The following is a 15583-nucleotide window of genomic DNA, read 5'->3' as shown; positions in this document are numbered from 1 at the left end:
ATTCTGATTGTTTGCTATAGGACCGAGCAAAGACTCTAGGGCCCACCCAAATTTCACTCTACTAGAGGGTTCTTGCTAAGTGTCATCTTGATTCTATTGCTATCCTAATCATTCCTAGCTATGCCTGTGTCTAGCCACTGAGTTGATTTTGCCATTGTTAGCATCCGTACCGAGATTAATTTTTGCTTTAGAAATTTTGCCAATGCCTCTGCACCCCAATGACATTTGTTATGTTTAATTTGTAGAACTTCTCTCATTATCAAGGGGGTTAATACTATTTGTCTTTGTGCAGTTACATACCACTCTTCTGAATTCTTTTGTGCATTTAGCAAATGTACCAATTTCTTGTCTTCTACTGAATATTTTGGTTTTGGAGGCAAATTAAATTGTGATACATTAACTTTTAAAGGTATCATGCCATTGTTGTTTGCACTTCTCGAGCAATCTGTTGAGCTGTCCAGTCTGCTTTTCGATTTTCTTCACAAATTTTGGAGTTTCTTGATTGGTGTCCTTTACAGTGCATAATTGCTACTTGTTCAAGTTTTGTACTGCTTTTATTAATTGCAGGACTGCATCTTGATGTTTAATGTGTGTACCTTGAGAAGACAGTAGTCTTCTTTCTTTCTACAGTGCTCCGTGTACATGCACTACTCCAAAAGCATACTTTGAGCCAGTCCATATGTTTACCCTTTTCCCTTTACTCAATTTTAGTGCTCAGGTTAAGGCAAACAGTTCTGCCCTCTGGGCAGATGTATTTGGTGATAATGCTTCTGCCTCTACCACTGCACCTATTGCTGTTACCGCATATCCAGCATATCTGGTCCCGTTCTCCACGAAGCTGCTTCCATCTGTGAATAGCTCCCATTCTGGCTGCTTTAGTGGGATGTCTTTCAGGTCTTCTCTTGCTGAATAGGTGTACTCTATTACTTCTACACAGTCATGCTCTAAGGGGCCTTCTTCTACCCACAACTGGTACCTAGGAACAAAGCTGGATTCAAAAGGTTAGTTGTCTTTAGTGTGACATCATCCTGCCCAGTCAGGATTACCTGGAATTTTATCATTTTGCTTGGAGATAGCCAATGGCCCCCCCTTTTGTTCTAAAACAGTGGTTAACATATGTGGCATGTAGACATCTATGTGTCTACCCATCATGAGTTTTCTAGCTTCTTGTATCAGCATCACAGTGGCTGCAAGTGCCCGCAGGCATGAAGGCTATCCGGCACTCACGTTGTCAATTTGTTTGGAAAAACAGCCTACCAGCCTTTTCCAGCTTCCCAAACACTGGGTCAGCACTCTCAGTTCTAGGTGTAGTCTTTCATGTACAAACAGGTGAAAATCCTTGGATGAATCAGGCAGTCTTAATGCCGGAGCAGTTGTCAATGCCTCCTTCAGTTTGAGGAAGGCTTCCTTCTGTGGTTTGCCCCAGGTAAACGGCTGTGTCTTCTGGGCTTCATACAGGGGTTTTGCAATTAGTCCATAGTCCATGATCCACGGCAACACTCTGTCATCCCAAGGAAAACTTGTAGCTCATGTAGGTTCTGGGATTCTGGAATGGCACAAATAGCTTTAATACGATTAGTACCCAGCTTACATTGCCCTTGTGAGATTTCACATCCCAGGTAAATTACAGTTTCTCAGGCAATTTGTACCTTTTCTTTAGACACCTTATATCCTCCCATTCCCAGTTGATTTAAAATTTCAATTGTTACCTTTATGCAGTTTGTTTTCTCTTCTGTAGCTGTCAGTGTATCATCAGCATACTGTAACAGCAGGTATTTTTCTCTCGGTATTTGCCCATTCTCAGTCCAAATCTCCAGCTCCTTCGCCAGCTGGCTTCCAAATAGGGTTGGACTGTTCTTGTATCCTTGTGGGAGTCGTGTTCAGGTGAGCTGAGTTTTCTTTCCATTTTCTGGACTTTCCCATTCAAAGGCAAACAGTTTCCTACTTTCTTTGTCAAGGGGTATGCAGAGAAAGACATCTTTTAAATCAATTACAGTAAATCATTTCTATTTCTCTTTTATGGATGTTAACAATGTGCAAGGATTATCTACTACTGGGTAAATATCTTTAGTTATTCCATTATTGCTCTCAAATCCTGTACTAGTCTGTATTGGTCAACAAATTTGGGCTCTAGTGTTAACTACAGAAGTAATAGGTGCACGTTTAGGACCTGCTATTGCTGTAATCAGTATGTTTCTAGTTTTGTTATTTCTAGTGAGCATTTTAAATACAACCAACCTCTGCCTCTCTGCTCACCCATGAGAGGCAGAGTTACCAGTTTCCGTGATTCTAAGGCTGATTGGGCTCCACTCCCAGAAGCTGAGAAGGAGACTGCTTTGGCTCACAGCCCAGAGCCTGTGGAGGTGTTCTGGGTTATACAATGGGGCATTTGATACAATGAACCTGGGACAGTGCCAATTAGAGACTACTTTACTCAACTTTTAAGTGATAAGCCACCCATTATGTTTTTGGAGACCCCTTTCTTTATCTCTAGTGACCACCAATACTGGCGATTAGAGATTTGTTTTCTCTTTTCTGGGTTTTCATTAAGAGAACCAATGTATCTAACACCCTTTGCTTTCTCTGATTTTTCTTCTGGGATTTTTACAGGTCCATAATTTCTACTGTAATTAATTAGCTCTTTTGCAAATTTGCTTCGTGTCCATATTTTATGGTACCTAGCAGGAGAACGCAATTGTGAACCTGTTGGCTGAGAGGGGGTGGTGAAGGGAGTAAACCCAGGATCAGTGGAACCTGGTCGATCAGTTGGGTTCCCAAGAAATCAATCTAGTGTATCTACAGGGGTTATAGCTGCTATGTTTTTGGAGGAAAATTGCTGTAGGTTTAAGTGATTCTGGAAGGCCTTCAATTAAAGGGGTCATAATTTCAGTTTTCACAGGTAACAACATTGGTGATTCATAACCAGCAATTAATTTTCTTTTGTGTATCATTTGCAAGCAGGCAGCATTGTGAATATTTTCCAGTAGTTGTTTGGGGGTACCAACTATAGCTATAGGGTCCCCCCTTTCCAAGGGGTTAAGCCTCTCTGCCCAATAAGCTGCGTGCTGAGTTAGGGACCATGGGTTATGTGCGTCTCCTGTTGTTAAGAATACTTCATGTCCTCAGTACCCACTGGCTTCCTGTTCTCTCAATCAAATTTGATCACCTCCAGTGAGAGACACTTGGAATATGTATTCTGTCTCTGACTCGTGAGGGAGACGCCCGTCCTCCCTTTTTTCTTTTTTTTTTTTTTCTTTTTTTTCCTATTTTTTCTTTTTTTTTTTTTTTCTATTTTTAGTGGTTATGTGCGGATCAATATCCTTATCATTGATATAATTATATTCTGATTTAATTAGAGGTTTCAAACTAGGACAGCAGTGTTCCCCACAATTTTATCCAAGTTAGCTCTTTTTGAGGGTAAATTTGGTTAATGAGAGGGGTTTCCCTCTCTTGTTTCTTTTAGCAAGTCAGCATTTTTGAATTTTTATCATGGAGGGCTGCTCGCAACAGATTGATCTTACTCCTTTCTTCATTTAATTGTTTTTGCAAAATTTTAACTAGGTTTTAGAGGGAGTCTATTATAGTTCTTTCCTCACCTCTTCACTTAAAGTGAGTTTCTATAGCTGCTGTAAGACAAGCTCCCAAAACTGAGCAGAGTACAGTTTTATTTTTGCCCAGTTTAAATTTTGTTTCATGTTGTAAAGAAGATACTCTATCAATCACATTTTCCAAATTAAACCAATTGTTAAGCACCAACTTTTCCCCTCCCGGAGAAGGTCTGGCATTGTGTTTTGCTAACAGAGCATAACATGCATAAAATGCAGCTTTAACTTCTGCACTGCCGTTTTCAGTCATTTTTACAAAGGGAAAAACCACTACAGGGAGGTATCAACTTAAATTATACACACACACACACAGATTTTTGCTTCCCTGTATGGGTAAAAAGAACAAATCTGCTTGGGAGGCACTCCTTCAGTTTAAAATTCTGGTTGTCTCTTTGCTACACCAAGCAGTCAAAATTCATACACTCAACAACAACAGAAACGGTCCCGCCCTTTTGCACTAAGAGATCTTTTGTGAAATTCTGCAGACAGAGCCCTCAAGTGAGAGTAGGGTACATTTCACCTCGGGAAATTCGAGTCACCCCCCTTGCTTTCTAGACACCGCTCGCTCTTTTGGGAGTGTCGGGCTAGGTGTGGCTGGAGCAAAACGTCTTTCCCCTAATACAGACTGCACAACAAAACCTGCAGCCCCTTCTGTCTGTCAGAAATCCTGTCCGTGATTCCAATTTAGATGTCATGATTTGCTAATGTGAGTGGGACTCATGAGAGGTTCGTTTGATTTCAGATTGCAAAAAGGACACAAAGGGATTTCAGTTTAAATCATAACAACAATAATGTACCTTTATTTTAGTGCCAACAACAAGAGTTATGTGATAGAGGAGAAAGAGAGAGAGAGAGATAAAGAAAACAAAGTAAAGAGAGTGAGAGAGATAAAGAAAACAAAGTAAAGAGAGAGAGAAGGGGGGGGGGGCTATAGCTACCAACGGACATGACAGGGTTGCTGGGGTCTTTTTCTGTGGGAGATCTCACCGAAATTAACTTAGTCTTATGTAATTCTTCCCCAAAGTTACCTTGTTTCCAATGTGCTAATAAGCACCCCAAAGGGGAAGTACTCGATATGGGAGCATAGCAGCCCAAACCCTTCTCCATGTTGCAACTAAAATACACCAAATGCCGAACCTGCGACGCTTTCGCAGTCGTCTGACGGACAGCACCTAGGGAATACCTATTGAGAGACCGCCAGTTTATTCACCAGCCTTCACAGAAGTAAACGGGAACACCGTTTATTTCTATCTTTAGCACACCTTTTATAGGGTTCTACAGGGTCCGCGGGCAGAGCAAGCTACTATTGGCTAACACACACAGGTTTACATTTTTTCTCCTACACACAAGGATATTGTTTTGCTTTACTCTCTCTTCTGCAGGAAGGTTTCAAGGACTTTAGCCTTTAATATCACGACTTATTTCAAAGGCTGGTTTGTGCATACAGTCCTTTACTAATATATAAAATATATCAACAATTCCCCTTTTCTCTTTTTGCACAAACCAGGCTTTGTATGTGACTCTATACTCTTATGAAGACAAGATAACATACAACTTAGACTGTCATCCCGATTAACATTATAAGTAAAGTCCGTCCCCCTTCTAGCACAAGAGACTTCAACCATCCAGTGATGCCCCAGCTGGCGAACCAACTTCCAATGGGGTCACTATCTTCTTTCAGGGCATGTTACCCATCCTGTAGCTGTTGTAGTTGCTTATGGATGGAAGCTGAATGATCAGTAAGATCCAAGCAGCACATGCCTTCAAATTCCTCACAACCATGTCCTTGTGCTAAGAGCAAAAAGTCAATTGCATCTCGATTTCATAATGCTGCATGACGTACACTACTCACATCGGCTGAAAGCTCACTTAACATTGTGGATGTTAAGTTCAATTCTTCCTTAGTCTAACAAGCGAGCCTTTTTAGAGTTGCTAGGCCTTAATTCATTCAGGCTTCGCTTTGACTGTTTGATGTTCTTCATTTTGCTATCTATAGTCAACAATTGATGTAAGCTTGGGTGGAACAAAGTAAGTTTCCCAAGATAACAGGGTCTTCTATGTAGATTAGCAGGAATCCCATTCCATGCTCTATGTCCACAGATTAGGAATATGGAACTAGGTAATCGCTTTGGTAATTGTCCTGTGAGATTGCACCATGAATAAAGGCTTTACTTTCAGTGGTAGTAACGAGATCAGCTATAGGGTTGACTGCAGCCCAATGCTGCATTACTTTGTTGGAATGGCTTTTTGTTGGGGTTCAAACATTATCCATCCACCTGAAGTATTGGTGGAACTTAACAAATCTAATTCTTCTGAGGGCTGTATGGTAACATTGAGAACTTTGGTAATTTTTGCTTGCCAACAGGCTTCAAGTTGTCTTAATGTGAAACCAACAGTGCGATTGCACTCTTGCAACATTGCCAATCGATTCAGTTGAGTCTCATTACTAATTAAACCTTTAAATGCTTGAGGATCCCGCTCAGGGACTCCTATGAGACAAGTGCGCAAGGATCTCTAGGTGTGGCTAGGCTCAGACACATTGACCTTTGGCCAGTTCAGTGTGCTGGAGTGACCCATATGTTCTGTCACTTTTGGATGTTTATTAGCAGACAGTTGGTTGGGACAATTACCATAAGCAGTTTGTTCCATGCAAATGACACCATACTTGCAAACTCACAGCTAAAACTTTAATGTTAAATGAACTTTCAAAGATGCTTACATTACCTCTTGAAGGGGGAATACTTTATACTTTATACTAACATAACAATTACTACACAGGCTAAACACTTTATCTTAAACTATTACCTAACTACTTTTAACACACGTGCTCTGGTATATATGTAGTCTAAGCGTGAAAGCAATTTGCTGAAAGGGTAAACACACAACTACAATTTGCTTTATATACAGTTAGATGGAGTCTCTACACTTTTCTTAGATCTTCTACAGAATTTCTCTAACACGATTCAGTCTTGGAACGTTCACTGCTCTCGTGATGTCAACTGGCAGCTGATCGGTGACTGAGGGCTTTGATGTTCAAGTTGTTCTTCAGATCCTTCTAAATCTTAAAACAAAGGATACCTGAAAAATTGGTAGAGACACAACATCATAATAACAACATAAAGTTTCTGTTGGTAAACTGTCTGTGTAGTGTTCAGACACAACTGTGTCCTGACAGGTCCACTTCTGATCCATGTCTGAAGTACCAAGGCTGTGTGGTGACTTCTCTGTTCACTGGATCTTGTGTGTTCAGAGGCACACAGTCTGGTCAGATGGACAGGTGACCTTTTTGAACCTGCCAACAAAACACAGACACTTCTCCCCTTGAAGTTAATGAATTACACTAATGAAATGCTTTTAGGGCGTCAATTTCCCCCGTTTTTTTTTTTTTTAAATAAAAATGAGATGTACTTCTGTAATACACATCAACATTAACACAAAACCATATACACAATAAGAATCTATAACACTTAAAAATCAAGTAAATCATAAACATTATTAATAACATATGTAGTATAAAACTACTATTAATTACTAAAACACTGCACCAGCATCCCATAGTTAGCAAACAAACGGAAACAAAAAAAATTAGTTAAGGATTGGAAAATTATCCCCGGAAATGATTCTCCAAGCTCACTTCAAAATTGATCCAGCTGTCGTATTAATAGGGTCAAATTGCTGAGTCAAAAAGTGACTCAAATACTGATTTGGTACAGAAAACATCTGGATCTCTTGGCAAACATTCTGTCCAGGTAAAGTCAAGGCTTGGCCAGGGCCTAGGCTTTAAACTGGAAAGATGCCTCTTAACATATTTCTAAAGCAAGGTTCTTAATAGTAGCAGCTATGAGATGCTTAAAGCACAGGAAACTGTTAAAATGCATTTGTACAAAGCAAATGATCAGAAGCCTTAGGTACCAGACCAATTAAACCATTCAGCAGTTGGTTTAATCTGAAGCCTCCCCCTTGGCAGCTGATCCTCAGCAATGGTACATCTTAAAATTCTGGAAACACTGAAAAATAAGAAAGGTATAACAAACAAAAACTGCAGAGATTGCAACAACCAATAGAACTCCCGATGGAGTCAAGGGTGTCACAGACTGCATTCACTTCTATCCACAAGCAGGTGTTCATCAGTGTTCTGTCACAGCTGTTTCAGTTGTAGCTATCTTCATTTCTCTAGGAAAGTAACTATACTTTGCAGTTTGGACATGTGTCTCCAATAAAACATAAAACAATTTAAATTAAACAATATTTAAACCTAATAATAATTATTTATGACAAAAGGAAATAACAAAACTTAACCTTAAAAGAATATCCAAGTTATAAAACTTAACTTAAAAACATTCAAGCCTAAACATAATAAAACTTGACTATCCTTAATTCTATTAACACTTAATCTATATTAAATAAAAACATACCTTAATCTTATTCTGTTACTACAAAAAGGCAACTAAAAGTTTGATATATACCTTTTAAACACAATATAACAATAACATGGATTCACTATAAAGATTATAAAAATGTAACAAATACATCACAATTCTATGTCATCTAGCTTTGAGAGTAACCCACAATAACTGCAAATGTTTCTAAAAATACTTATTCATAACAGGAATTTGCTTAGTATATGTTTAAATTGGTTAGGATTTTAAAGTGCAGTTTTTCTAGAGAAAAACCACAACAACACAGGATTTGGCGAGTTGCCATTCAGCTTTTGTAGCACTTTTCAGAAGCATTAAGTCCAATTCTTAAACTAAAATCCAAAATCCAAATTGGTATATATGCAGTTATATGTGTTTTATATAACAAAAGAACTCACATTGAAATTACCTTATTAAAATTGTGGAAAAAACAAGCAAATAGATAATATATGCTCTAACTTAACTTTGTCTTGTACAGTAAAGTTCTCTTAACTAATTATTTTTTAAACCACAAATCTCTTCTGCAGATAACATTAATTGGAAGGTTTTCCTAGTAGCTGTAAATCACACCATATTTTAACCTTAGGTAACCTTAGGTTCTAAAACCAATTATTGCAAGGCAACTTCTGTTAAACAATTTAAACACTTTTTTTTTTTTTTCAAAGAATCACAATAATTTCTCTAGTAAAACTCTAAAAACTGAAATTGCATAAACTCATAATTACTTAAAACACAAAATTAACTCTAAAAGGGTATATAAAAACATTTTGAAAACACAATAAATCATGACTTTGTAACAAACTGGGTATTGTCCCAGTGCTTTTTCTTAGAGAGGGAGCAGGGGGGTTGACTGCCCGCCCTGCTGCTGCTCTCTGCTGCTGTTTTCTTCTTTCACATCCTCCACATACTCTCGCAGAGAAGAAAAATGGAGAGAAAGAAAAAAAACATCACAAAGTTAACTTTAACAAATGCAGCTTTTTCTCTCAATCTCTCTTGTTGTTCGCCGATAGAGGAAAAAAGGGCACGATTTTTTACAAAAGCAGGCAATGTTACACGAAAAGTCTCTCACGGCCAGGTGCTAACAGCGGCGATCATTGCAGCTCATCAGCATGGCCTTGGAACTTTTCTTGCGCTGCTTCTACCCCCAGGGTGCCTTTGCTCTCTGCACACACCTCAGTGCTCCCCCATGTCCCCCTGGTTCAGGTGGAAACCAGTCTAAATTTGGCTTATTTTCTTCCAGGGTGGTAAAGATGGAACTTAAATAAGATTGTAGTGTTAAAAGTGACTCCAAAAATGAAGCAAATAGTTCCGAATGTATCACATCCTGCCATAACTGAACAGATTCTGTTCGTTGTTTCAGCGTTCGCTGTGGAACTTTTTTCTCATTATTTTCTTCTCTTTGACTCTCCCTCCCTCTCTCCAAGGGCAGCATAGATAGGAGTGCTTGCCCAGCAGTGGGAGGTAAAGGCATCTGCCGCTGTGACGCAGGTAGAATTACGGGGCTCACAGCCTCAGCATATCTCGCTTTTCTGTTTTTTAAGGTATTAATTACAATCTGCCAAGTTCGACCGAGAGACACAGTGTCCTTGCTCTTTTTCCGTGATTGCCGTTTCCCATATCAGAACCGATATATCAGTCCGTTCTTTCACTGCGAAGAGCAGTGGTGGCACTACTAAATGCTCGTGACAGTTAGCCCATATAATGAGCATATCCAGGTCTTTTTCCCGGGCTGCTTAGCCTCGTTTAATGAGAATGCTAGGAAGCAGTTTTTTCGCCGCAGCACATTCCACTTCCATGCTAGCGGCAAACTACGGGAGGGAAGGTTGCGACCCTTCTACAGTGCCTCCGCCCCTCGGTCTCCCCCAGCAACCTGAATTTCCACGTCCAACCGCACCATGTCTCACCGCGCTCAGGCTGCCTATCCAGTGCCCGCGGCTTCCCGCGCCCAGATCCACTCTGCTGGCTCCAAAGCCCCTCTGCCCACAGGAGGTCCCTGGTCGGAGCGCCAAATATTGAGAGACCGCCAGTTTATTCACCAGCCTTCACAGAAGTAAATGGGAACACCGTTTATTTCTATCTTTAGCACACCTTTTATAGGGTTCTACAGGGTCTGCGGGCAGAGCAAGCTACTATTGGCTAACACGCACAGGTTTACATTTTTTCTCCTACACACAAGGATATTGTTTTGCTTTACTCTCTCTTCTGCAGGAAGGTTTCAAGGACTTTAGCCTTTAATATCACGACTTATTTCAAAGGCTGGTTTGTGCATACAGGCCTTTACTAATATATAAAATATATCAACAAATACTAAGGGGAATTCCTTTAGCCCAACCACGTGCAGTTTTCACAGTGTCTAACTGGCAGGCACCCAAACCAAAGTAAAGCACCTTACCTTTCTCTCCCGGGGACGTTGTGAGCAGCGGAGAGGGTCGCAGCCGGATGGGCTCCCCAAGAATCCCTTGGTGTCGGCTGGAGCATGATCGAGTCGCGAGCGAGCTCAGCAGCACTCACAAGGTCCCATCTGGGTCGCCAAAATGTTAGCGTTCAGGAACACACAAAATCATGATTGATTATATGCAAGGTGATTTATTTAAGAGCTCTGGGTGTCAGGGGTACACATACCCAAATCTGACCCCACTTGGTTTTGAGTTGAACATGTTTTATACTCTATTGTTATATAACTTACATATTAATTATTAAACTTACATTGTTCTATTGTATGCATTGTTTTTACCCAAGCATGGATTTCTCGTGATCTCCCCTAGCATCCTAACATTGTTCCTCATGTTCTTTAAAGAATAATTATATCTAATCACATCTAACAATTGTATCATTTATCATATACTGACTACACAGGTGCAGTTTGACCTGATCTTTAGCAAGTACAAGGCCTAACATTTCCCAGGGCCTACTTTTCCCAGGGCTTGGCAAACCTAACTTTCTTTCTAAATCTCCGAATTTTCTAAGATTTTAGAACCTTTTACTATCATAGGCATTAGCAAACTGTTAAAAATAGAGACTAAAAATACCTCTATGTAACCAACTTAAAGAATGGTGCAAAACCACTAATTTTCCTTACATTTGTAAACTGTCACATAAGCATCTAGAGTGTGAAATAACAGGATAGGAACATGGGAAGACCTTATCTATACAATATCCTGCAGGCAAGTCAGAAGTTAAAAATCAAACAAGTAGAGAACCTGGAATAGCAATAGTTCCCAAAGAAGTTTGAATAATAAAACATATGAATATACGTGAGCCTCAGGAATGATATAGTATAAAGACAAACTGTTCCAAATCTACAGTGTGTTCTTTGGCTGTCTGCCAGGAGCATCCCAGCACTAGACTTTTGTCTCATTCCCTATTAAGCTTTTCAAAAATCCTGAAGAGTTACTCTTTTTTACACAGTAATACATTAATTTTGTACCTCTAAGATGAGCCTGTTTTGACCTTGGAGTGTTTTCTCCTGGTCCTTTGTTGCAGTCAGCAACCTCAGGATCTCGTCCAGGAAGCCACAGGATTCTGGGGAACAGCATGAAACACCAACCGAGACAGGCTCCCGGTTCATGAAACCATTTATTCAGCATGGGAACAAACTCGGGTCCAGAACAGAGAGCCCCGAACAGAGGCACAGCAGGGGTTTTTGAGGGACAGAACCCCCGAGGGTCTCCACCTTTGCTGGATGGAGTTCAGAGTCAGGGACCAGTAGAAGCACAGCAAGGGAGAACCCCCCAGGGACTCAAACCCAATCAGAACACCTGGGCAGCCCTTCACAAGGGGTTTGGGATGGGACAATGTAACTCTTTGTCTCCCCTGAAGCTGCTGCCACAGTCCTTATCTCAACTCATTAACTCTTTGTTTTATTTTTTTTCTCCCCTGCCCAGCTGTGGCAGGGGACAGTGCTTGGCACTTGGCCAGTGTCAAACTGCATCAGAGATGTCAAGTTAAAATAGCAATTTACTAAAAATACAAGGCAATAGAATGAGATACAAAATGAAAAGAAAATTGTAGAGAAGAGAGAAATGTTTTAACCAACAAAAAACAAGGTGTTATGTAGCTCCCCTGGAAAAGACAGAATGGCTGCTGCTTCCCGGGAAGTCCATGTGGTCATCCTAGTGATATACGGAAAGAAAACTGTATAACCCACAGAGTAAGTTATAAGAGTAGGTATGTATTTATTCAGTGCTGAGGTGCATGGGGGTAAACTCCAAAAACATGCACACCCTGGAGACTTGCTCCTCTCTTTTTATTCTCTACAAACTAGGGTTACAAAATACGCCTAATACATATTCATTTCCTAGCCCCACCTGTCCCCGCTATTATAAATGCAATGGCAAAATAGGGTTAATATAAAAAACTATTTATTATAAAACAATTTCAATCACAAGCAACGAGAGAAAAACCACAATAAAATAAATCAGCGCAGCGCCAGGTGGATAGGGTTCTGCACCCAGGGGTACAGATTTTCCCAAATCCACAAGGAAGGGACGGGGGTTTTTTATAGGGATTTTGTATCCTGAGGCAAAACCCCGGGATGGGCACAGTCCAACAAAGAGTCTAGATGTGTGGGTGAATAGACTTCCCGGATCCGTTGAGCTGAGTCGATGGTCGACGGGGCAGAGTCCTTACACATGCGAATGGCTCTGAGTGTCTTCTGATTGCATTTCCCAGGGTGGAGTGGCCAGTTTGGGTGCGGAGGAGATGGATATCTCGACCGGGCTACTCTTATTGTCCAGTTTGATTGCCTGTGTCCTGCTCTTTATTTCGTGCTGATAAGCGTCCCTGTAGATCGTTACTGCCTGACTCGGGAAGGAATCTCTGGATTATTTTACATTTTGTATCCTTGCAGTATTATAAATACAACATATAATTCTTTATTCTTTTTCACGAATTTTTATCCAATACTATATTTATCACAGTCCCCCGCCTAATAATTTATCACATTAAAAATTCGTGTCATCTCATTTATTCTGAATGGGGAAGACCGGGGACATTTATCAATATTCGTCTCCCAATCTTTTAGAGAATCCTCACAGTACCCTTGAAAAGGGTCATTTTCTTCAAATTACTTTAAGGCTTCAACTGCCTTCCCGTTTTCTCCTTTCTCTTTTAACTTCATTAGTTTAGATTTCTGCCTTCCCAGTACAATTTTCCCCCCATAGTACACGTTTTTAATTTTGCTTTATCATAACATAAAGGGTTGACCTTATAGTATGCCAGAAAAGTAGATTGTCTTTTTCCTCTCATCCATACAGTTTTATTACCTTGGCTACAGGTTGGGATCGGAGGAAGTGTTCCAGCTTCTCTCTTATGTATGAGGTGGGAAGCTTTGGTCTTTCCTCCTGTAGGAGTTTTTGACTGCCCGTCCTTAAGACCTGCCCCTGAGTGGTAACACCAGACCTCCCCCTTCAATTCACAGAGACCATACCGAGTACCGTTGGACAAACAGAACCCTTTTTGTTGTCCCGGAGGACAGTCAGTTATTAGTCCGGTATCTGTGGCAGTCAGGCACTGCTCACACTTCCCCAGGGGACACTCCCCCGGAGGTATCTCGGGAATTATTCCCTTGGTCAAGCACACGGCTAGACTCAGGACAATCAGGATTCCCCACCGGCGTATCCCTCTGCCTTGCCCTTTGCCCGTATAAAAATATACGGCTGGGACTACCATCTTCTTGGCAGCAAGGATATTCTTCAGGGGCCCTTGTAGTCCTATTGGCATACATTCTCTTGAAAGTAGCCCACCGAGACAATTTAATTGTATCTGTCCTGCACGCTACCTTGACTGTCTTTCGGCACTCGATCGCTAGTGCTTCTGCTTTGGCGTCTAATTTTCCCTTTATCCCTTTTTGGTAAATCAGGTACCACTCAGGAGAATCAAGTTCTAACAACACCGCCCGGGTGACAAGTATTAAGAAACGGCTAGTCAGCTCCTGTTCTTTAGTCAGACAATCGGTACACAATCCCTTAGGCCTGTACCCTCCCCAACAATGGGTTACCCAAATTTGTTTACAATAAGCACATTTAAAATGTATAAATGGAAAACAATCACAGTTTGCGTTGATGTAACTTATCTGGTCGTCACTGGTCATTTGTGGTGACGCTGAAGCTTAATTTTCAGCTCTCCCGGAGGGGTGGTGACTTTCCACTCAGAGGTGTTGCAATCCTTGACCTTTTTCACTCGAGATGAATGTGTCCAGCCCCTTTCTGCAGTCCGGACAGCAGTGTCAGTGGTGAGGAGAACGAGGAATGGTCCTTCCCAGTGAGGGGTGAGGGGAAGCTCCTTCCAAGCTTTGATGAGGACTTTATCCTCAGGCTGTATCTGGTCTTCCTTGCCGTTCTCCTCGGAATTAATTCTCTCCCATCAGGTAACCACCATTTTCCCTGTTTCAGGACTCCCCCTATCTTCTTGAATTCCCCAATCTCCCTTTCAGAAGGGAGCACGGGGATTCCAGGTGATTCCTCCGGGGTTACCTCAGGAATGCTTACGGTGAGCAGAGCTGCTCGTTTTGCCTCTTTATCAGCTGAGTTGTTACCTCGGGTTTGAAACTGCAACCCCGTCTGGTGTCCTTTTACATGGACAACTGATATTTCTTCCGGTTCTCGGACAGCCTCTAGAATCTGTCGGATTATTTCCCCATGGATTAGGCCTTTTCTCTTAGTATTTATCAATCCTCTTTCTTCCCAAATCTTCTCAAAAGTGTGTACCACCCCGAAGGCATACCGTGAGTCTGTGTAGATGGTCCCCCTCCTTCCTTTCAGCCTCCGGAGGGCTCTCAGGAGAGCATAGAGCTCGCAAGCTTGTGCGGACCAGCTTGCTTTCAAGGGACTTGATTCTACAACTTCCCCGGATGCACCATTTATTATCGCATATCCTGACTTTCTCTTTCCCTCAATAACTTTCGAAGATCCATCTATAAACCACTTCTCTCCCCCTTCTAACTCTTGATCCTCTAAGTCCGGTCTTATTCTGGTCTGCAGCTCCACGATCTCAGAACAATCGTGTAATAATTTTTCTGGAGGTTCACCGAACAGGAACTGAGCAGGATTTTGTGCAGAAGTAGTTTTTAATTCTAAACCAGGTGAGCTGATTAAGATGGCTTCATATTTCAGGAGCTTGGAATCAGTCAGCCACTTCTCTGCTTTTTGCTGCAATTTGTTTCTCACATCGTGGGGAGTGTAAACTACCAGGGGAGCCCCAAAAGTTATTTTCTTAGCCTCTCCCACCGACAGAGCCACTGCTACAATTGCCTGTAAACACGTAGGCCAACCCTGACTAACAGGATCTAAGATCTTTGAGAGAAACCCTATAGGCTTCTTTTTTCCTGCCCATTCCTGGGTTAGGACTCCCTGTGCTGTTTGTCCACTGTCGTGGTTTTAAACCAATAACTAAGAAAATTACTTATTTCTTGCTGTGAGATATGGATTAGAACAAGAGCAAAACAGGCATACAACTTAAAAGGAAAAAAAAAAAAAAGTTTATTGACAAACTACAATAAGAACACCAGAATAAACTTCCAGAAAAACCTTTTCATCCCCTATCTACTCACTATTCCCTTGT

At 41.2% G+C, this 15583-nt stretch overlaps 1 pseudogene; it reads right to left on the bottom strand.

Moving 5' to 3' along the window:
- LOC148183287 (uncharacterized) overlaps positions 1-3855 on the bottom strand; it is a 66071-nt pseudogene extending 62216 nt beyond the window's left edge.
- Between the last annotated feature and the right edge of the window lie 11728 nt (positions 3856-15583).

The sequence above is a fragment of the Pseudopodoces humilis genome, chromosome 12 (assembly GCF_049639895.1).
Source record: "Pseudopodoces humilis isolate 2021_Gansu_Grassland_sample_001 chromosome 12, ASM4963989v1, whole genome shotgun sequence".
NCBI classification, from domain to species: Eukaryota; Metazoa; Chordata; class Aves; order Passeriformes; family Paridae; genus Pseudopodoces; species Pseudopodoces humilis.
This window is presented reverse-complemented; position numbering and strand designations above follow the sequence as displayed.